At 41.4% G+C, this 5658-nt stretch overlaps 1 pseudogene; it reads left to right on the top strand.

Annotated features, from left to right (window-relative positions):
* Positions 1 to 2845: 2845 nt before the first annotated feature.
* LOC117025046 (elongation factor 1-alpha 1-like) lies at positions 2846 to 4241 on the top strand (annotated as a pseudogene).
* The last annotated feature ends 1417 nt before the right edge of the window (positions 4242 to 5658 follow it).

The following is a 5658-nucleotide window of genomic DNA, read 5'->3' as shown; positions in this document are numbered from 1 at the left end:
GAAATTAGCACAATTGCTTGTTATACAGTCTGCTAGGGTTAACATTTTTTAAAAACATAATTAATGGCCTTTGCTTACTGTCTCTGGTTATAGATCCTGCAGCTCATTTGCATTCTTTTGCAATATGCTGACAGTGCTAAATGTCTAAGAAGAAAGATCTCATCTGCAGGCGGAAAATGCGTTTTTCACGTCATCCAGCTAAAACTTGTTATGGTTTCAGGTCAGCATTAATAACCTAGATGACCAGAAAAGGAATGGATAAGAATGAGGCTAGAATCCGTCTTTCTTTTTCAGTCTTGTGATCCAAGCCTTTGCTGGAGTCAATGTGAAATGTAATTGCTCTTTTGACCTCTATCCTATCTTTCCCCAGGTCTGAGGAAGAGCTACACTGGTTGATTATTACAGGAATGAAAGGCACTCTGACCTTGTCGACCAAACGCCTTGCAGCTTTCAATGTTGCCCATTATGCTGAAGGCTGGCAACTCCTGGAGAGAGGCGGAATCTACAGGAGAGCTGCTCCCTGGGCAACCTGCCAGAAAAGGCTTCATCAGCAGCAGTTCAGACGTGGCCAAACAGCTCTGGCAGCAAAGGAAACAGCTAAGGGGGGAAAACAGAATATATAAAAATATTGTTAGCACACAGTCTAAAGAGCTCTCAGGCATGTATGCCTAGAGCGCCTGTACTACGTAATACTACCCGGTGTTATCTGCCTGAACTGAAGATCAACCTGGGAAGGTTTGCTGAGGAAGGAAGCAGTAACCAAAGTAAGTGCAGAGCCTGCTTTCCTAAAATAGCCTGCCGCTCACTCAAAAGGGTTTATGATAATACTCTTATGTAAATAGGAATGTAAAGTGATTTTTCTAGCAAAAAGTAGGTCAGGATATTTAGTTACCACAATTTTTCTATATTCTAAATTATTCACTACAAACCTGGTTGGATTATTTTTAGAATGTGTGGTTATCGGAAGGATTAGGGTACAACTCACAATGAAATCAACATCTCTTTCAGTTAAAAGGAGGCTTTGTTTAAAATCAGCTGTGGTTCCTTTGAATATCTGTTAGTTCTACTCCAATCAATTCTGTTCAACAAAATTTTATTGAGCACTTATTATGTGTCTAAGCAGTTGTAGGAAAATAAATGACATGCTAAGTGTGCCTATGAATTAATGAGACTGGCCGACCAATCATGAGACATGGTGCCATTTCCTTTGTCATTCTATTTCATTCACTGAGGAGAGCACTGAAGGCCTGCTACAAGTGAGGCATAAGGTTTGGTCCATTAGATTCTAATTTTCACTTAAGTCTCACATTAATTTTCAGGTTCGTATTATCATCCCCACTTTAGGAAGAGTAGATTTACTGTAGTAACAAAGGCTTTGGAATCTGGAATTAGCCAGACTTGGGTTTAAACTCAATCCTGTTACTATAAGAATCCCCCCTTATCCATGGAGGATACATTCCAAGACCCCCAGTGAATGCCTGAAACTACAGATAGTACCAAACCCTATATGTACAGTCATGTGTCCCTTAGTGACAGGGATACATTCTGAGAAATGTGTTGTTAGGACATTTCATCATGTGGGAACAGCAGAGAGTGTCCTTACACAAACTTAGAGGGTACAGTCCACTGCATGGTTCAGCCTATTGCTCCTAAGCTACAAACCTGTACAGCATGTTGCTGTACTGAACACTGTAGGCAATTGTATATCATGATAAGTGTTTGTGTATCTAAACATGTCTAAACATAAAAAGGTACAGTAAAAATACGGCATAAAAGATAAAGAATGGTCCACTTGTATAGGGCGCTTACCATGAACGGAGCTTGCAGGACTGGAAGTTGCTCTGGGTGAGTCAGTAAGTGAGTGGTGAGTGACTGTGAAGGCCAGGACATGACTGTACACTGCTGCAGACTGTAAACACTGTCCCATAAGCTCTCCATCTGCTTCTTTCCAACAGGATCAGAAATAGAACATTGAAGCTGTCAGTGCTGCTTCATGAACAGGGATGTGGGCTGGATTGATGGGAAGCGTCGAGGAGCTACTGACTGGGTAAGTCACAATAATACGTACTGTCAGACGTGAGTGAAAGGTGGCCTGAGCATCAGTAGGAATAAGAAGTCAACATGGAGAGGTAAAGGAACATAGGGGGTTGTTATGGCAGTGTGGCTCTGGCTATTGCATGTTGGAAGAGGGGTCAGATTAAGGAACTCTGTGGTAGTCATTAAAAAAAATTTTTTTTAAAAAAGGGTGTTTAACATGGAAGGCGCGTAGAACTGAGGACTTAGCATTTCGACTTTGAAATTTGGTTTTGGTTCCATTGACCCTATCTGACACAAAGGGCTCTCTCTGGCATTGAACGAATGGAAGAAATAAAATGTATTAATGCTTTACACCCTTACAACCTGAAAACATTTCCAAAACACAGGGACAGTCTGGCTGCACACTACCACAGACAGCTTTTACTAAAGTGGCAGTGGCACTTAATCCTTGGTGAGGTAGTTCCCAGTGGGCCTGTGTCCTGTACAGAATCTTGCATCCTCAACAAAGAAGTTACAGCCATGCACTCCTGAAGACCATCAGGCTAGATCTGGGAGGGCTCTGAATATAGAGTGCTGGGGGGGGACAGCCTCCTTTGTGCTGAAACACATCAGTGGCTGACTGACTGGGATGGAATTCGTGCACTCAAAATGGAGGTGCTCTAAAGCGAGAATCTATGGCCAAGCCTCACAGATATTGCTTCCATAAAAAAAATAAAAATAAATTTAAAAAACTCCAAAATTCCTATTTCACTATGGGTTTGCACCAGAACACAGGTGTCATGAAAACCACTACTAAATTTAAGCCAAAATGGGAAAGGAAAAGGCTTATATCAACATCGTTGTCAATGGACACATAGATTCCAACAAGTCTACCGCTTTAGGTCATCTGATCCACAAATGTGGTGGGATCGACAAGAAGAACCATGAAAAATTTGAGGAGGCTGCAGGGATGGGAAAGAACTCCGTGAAGTCTGCCTGGGCCTTGGATAAACTGAAAGCTGAACGTCAGCGTGGGATCATTATTGATATCTTCCTGTGGAAATTCGAGACCAGCAAGTATTGTGTGACCACCATTGATGCCCCAGGACACAGAGACTTTATCAAAAAGGTGATTACAGGCCCATGTCAGGCTGACTGGGCAGTCCTGATTGTTGCTGCTGGGGTTGGTGAATGTGAAGCAGGTGTCTCCAAGAGTGGGCAGACCCGTGAGCATGCCCGTCTGGCTTACACCCAGGGTGTGAAACAACTAATTGTTGGTGTTAACGAAATGGACTCCACTGAGCTGCCCCACAGCCAGAAGAGATACGAGGAAATCGTTAAGGAAGTCAGCACCTACATTAAGAAAATTGGCTACAACCCTGATACAGTAGCATTTGTGCCAATTTCTGGTTGGAATGGTGACAACATGCTGGAGCCAAGTGCTAACATGCCTTGGTTCAAGGGATGGAAAGTCACCCATAAAGATGGCAATGCCAGTGGAACCACGCTGCTTGAAGCTTTGGATTGCATAATGCCACCAACTCGTCCAGCTGACAAAACTTAGCATCTGCCCCTCCAGGATGTCTGCAAAATTGCTCATATTGGTCCTGTCCCTGTGGGCCCAGTGGAGACTAGTGTTCTTAAAACCGGCATGGTGGCCACGTTGGCGCTAGTCAATGTTACAATTGAAGGACAGTTTGTGGAAATGCACCATGAAGCTTTGAGTGAAGCTCTTCCTGGGGACAGTGTGCGCTTCAACGTCAAGAATGTTTCTGTCAAAGATGTTCGTCGTGGCAGTGTGGCTGGTACGGTTGGTGACCACAAAAATGATTCACCAATGGAAGCAGCTGGCTTCATGGCTCAGGAGATTATCCTGAACCATCCAGGCCAAATCAGTGCTGGATACGCACCTGTGCTTGATTGTCAACCAGCTCACACTGCTTTGCAAATTTGCTGAGCTGAAGGAGAAGATTGATTGCTGTTCTGGGAAAAAGCTGGAAGATGGCCTGAAGTTTTTGAAATCTGGTGATGCAGCCATAGTTGATACGGTTCCTGGCAAGCCCATGTGTGTTGAGAACTTCTCTGATGACCCTCCTCTGGGCCATTTTGCTGTTCATGACATGAGACAGGCAGTTGCTGTGGGTGTCATCAAAGCAGTGGACAAGAAGGCAGCTGGAGCTGGCAAGGTCCCCAAATCTGCCCAGAAAGCTCAGAAAGCTAAATGAATATTATCCCCAATACCTGCCACTCCAGTCTTAATCAGTGGTGGGAGAACAGTCTCAGAACTGTTTGTCTCAATTGGCCATTTAAATTTAATAGTAAAAGACTGGTTAATGATTACAACATACCATAAAACCTTCAGAAGGAAAGGAGAATGTTTTGTGGACCATTTGGTTTTTTGTGTGTGTGGCAGTTTTTAAGTTAGTAGTTTTTAAAATCAGTACCTTTTAATAGAAACAACTTGACCAAAAATCTGTCACTGAATTTTGAGACCCATGAAACCGAAGTTTAATGAGAAAAAAAAAAAATTCCTCCTGAACCACTTTTCCTTCCATTTTTGTTTTGTTTTGTTTTGAGTAAGTTTATTTAACCTTTTTTTAAACATTTTTTTTTCATTAGTTCAGGTGTACAAAACAACATAATGATTAGACATTTACACCCTTCACAAAGGGATAATCCCACCAAGTCTACTACCCATCTGACATTGTACATAGCTAATACAATTCCGTTAACTATATTCCCTATACTGTACTTTACATCCTATGACTGTATGTGTGTGTATATATGTATATAGATATAAATATATATTTAATTATAGTTGACATTCAATATTATTTTATGTTAGTGTCAGGTGTACAGTGCAGTGGTTAGGCATTTATATAATCTATGAAGTCCAGTCTCCTGGTAAATCCAGTGTCCATCTGACACCCTACATGTTCTATAAAACATTATTGATTATATTTCCCATACTGTATTTCACATCTCCGTGACTATTTTGTGACTACAAACTAGTGCTTCCAAATCCCTTCACCTTTCTCACCCATCCCTCTAAAACCCCTCCCATCTAGCAACCATTAGTTTTTTTCTATGTATCTATGATTCTATTTTTGTTTTGTTTGCTCGTTTATTCTGTTGTTTAGTGAGATCAACAGTGAGATCTCATAAGTGAGATCATATGGTATTTGTCTTTCTCAGTCTGACTGACTTATTTCACTTAACATAATATCCTCTAGGTTCGTCCCTGTTGTTGCAAATGGTAAGATTTCATTCTTTTTAATGGCAGGGTAATACTCCATTGTACAAATATACCACAATTTCTTATCCAATCATCTATTGATGGGCATTTTGTTTGTTTCCATGTCTTGTGAATAGCACTGAAATAAACAGAGAGGTGCATATATTTTTTGGAATTAGTGTTTTGGATATCTTTGGATAAATACCCAGGAGTGGAATTACTAGGGCATAAGGTATTTATATTTTTAATTTTTTGAGGAATCTCCATACTGTTTTCCATAGTGGCTGCACCAATCTGCAATCCCACCAACAAGGCTCCCTTTCTCCACATCCAACACTTCTTTGCTGATTTATTGATGATAGCCATTCTGACAGGTGTGAGGTGGGATATCTCGTTGTGGTTTTAAT

This window comes from Rhinolophus ferrumequinum, chromosome 7 (assembly GCF_004115265.2).
Source record: "Rhinolophus ferrumequinum isolate MPI-CBG mRhiFer1 chromosome 7, mRhiFer1_v1.p, whole genome shotgun sequence".
Classification (NCBI taxonomy): domain Eukaryota; kingdom Metazoa; phylum Chordata; class Mammalia; order Chiroptera; family Rhinolophidae; genus Rhinolophus; species Rhinolophus ferrumequinum.
Note: the sequence above shows the minus strand (reverse complement) of the source record. Positions and strands in the feature narration are given on the sequence as shown.